We start from the raw sequence: 2,038 nt of genomic DNA on the forward strand, positions 1-2,038 counted from the left end.
TAGAGTGAAAAACACTTAGCAGCCTGCACCTAGATTTCAGAGGATGTATGAGAAAGCCTGGGTGTCTAGTCAGAGGCCTGCTCCAGAGGCAGAGCCCTCACAGAGAACCTCTACTTGGGCAGTGCCAAGGGAAAATGTAGAATTGGAGCCCCCACATAGTATCCCCAGTGGTGCACTGCCTAGTAGAGCTATGAGAAATGGGCCACCATCTTCTAGATCCCAGAAGGGTAGAAGCACCAGCAGTTTGCACCCTGTGCTTGGAAAAGCCTCAGGCACTCGATAGTCTGTGAGAGCTGTTATGGGGAATGAATCCACAGAGCCACAGGGGCAGAACTGCCCAAGACCTTGGGAGCCCACCCCTGCATCAGTGTGCCCCAAATGTGGGATATGACATCAATGGAACTTTAAGATTTAATGACTGCCCTGCTATGTTTCTCCTTTCATAAGACCTATACCCCCTTTCTTTTGACCACTTTCTCTTTTAAAATATAAATGTTTACTTAATGCCGATACACCTATACCTCCATTGTATTTTGGAAGTAACTAATTTGTTTTTAATTTTACAGGCTCGTAAGTGGAACGGACTTGTCTCAGATGAGACTTTGGACATTGGAATTTTGAGTTAATGGGAGAATGAGTTAAGACTTTGGGGGACTCTTAGGAGGGCATGATAGTATTTTGCAATGTGAGAAGTACATGAGATTTGGGAGAGGTTGGGGCAGAATGATATAGTTTGGATATTTGTAACTGTGCAAATCTCACGTTTCATTCTAATACCCAAGGCTGGAAGTGGGGCCTTGTTGGAGATGTTTGGGTCATATGGGCACATCCCTTACGGCTTGGTGCTGACTTCACAATAGTCAGTGAGTTCGCACAAGATCTGGTTGTGAAAAGTGTATAGCAGCCCTCCACCAATTCTCTCTCTCTCTTTTTTTTTTCTGTCTCACTTGCTCCTTCTTTGACCATATCATATGCCTCCTGCCACTTGCTTGCTCCTTTTACCACATCAAGTGCCACATCAACTCCTTTTTTCTGTCTCACTTGCTCCTTTTACCACATCAAAGTCCCATGATTGGGACTTTGTAAACCTCCTGAGGCCTCTCTAGAAGTTGAGCAGATGCCAGCACCATGCTCCCTGCAAAGCCTGTAAAACCTTGAGCCAATTGAACATCTTTTCTTTATAAATTACTCAGTTTCAGATTTTAGTAATGCAAAAATGGCCATGACATGATATTGTATACCTTTAATACACACAATAAACATGCATTTTTTTTTAAAAAAAGAAAATATTCATTTGTGTTAGAAATTTAACAGCCTTTTATTGCCCCATGTCTCTTTATGTGTCATTTTCTTTTCTTTTTTCTTTTTTTTTTATCTAGACGAGGTCACCCAGGCTGGAGTGCAGTGGACCAATCACAGCTCACTGCTACCGCTGCCTCCCAGACGCAAGTGATCCTTCCACCTTATCCTCTTGAGGAGCTGGTACTATAGGCATGCACCACCAAGCCTGGATAGTTTTTTATTTTTTGTAGTGATGAGGTTTCGCCATGTTGCCCATATTGGTTTCAAACACTTGAGCGAACATGATATGCCGTCTAGGCCTCTCAAGATGCTAAGATTACAGGCGTGAGCCACCGTGTCCAGCCATCATTTTCTTTATGTGGAAAATTAAGTGGCAAAGAGCACTGCAGTTAAAGTATCTTATGAAATGATTGTCTTAACATCTATCTCATAATTAATTACACTTTGTTTTGTTCCACATAGTCAAGGATAATGCCTTTGATCTATTTATCACACTTGTTTTAATAATAGATACAATGCTGCTCTTAATTTATTAAGTTTCTACACTTAATACAGAAAACAGATTGTTATTTTGAATTGTCTACACTTGAAACACACACAAACAGAATAGTGAAAAAATTAGAAGGGACTTGTCAAATCCACCTCTCAGAGTATTTAGCTGTTATAGCAATTTTTAATCATGTAGCTACAATCTTGTTTCATCTTTTTGCAAACATTTGATAAAATAAGTGAATTA

Source organism: Mandrillus leucophaeus, unplaced genomic scaffold (genome assembly GCF_000951045.1).
Source record: "Mandrillus leucophaeus isolate KB7577 unplaced genomic scaffold, Mleu.le_1.0 Scaffold505, whole genome shotgun sequence".
NCBI lineage: Eukaryota > Metazoa > Chordata > Mammalia > Primates > Cercopithecidae > Mandrillus > Mandrillus leucophaeus.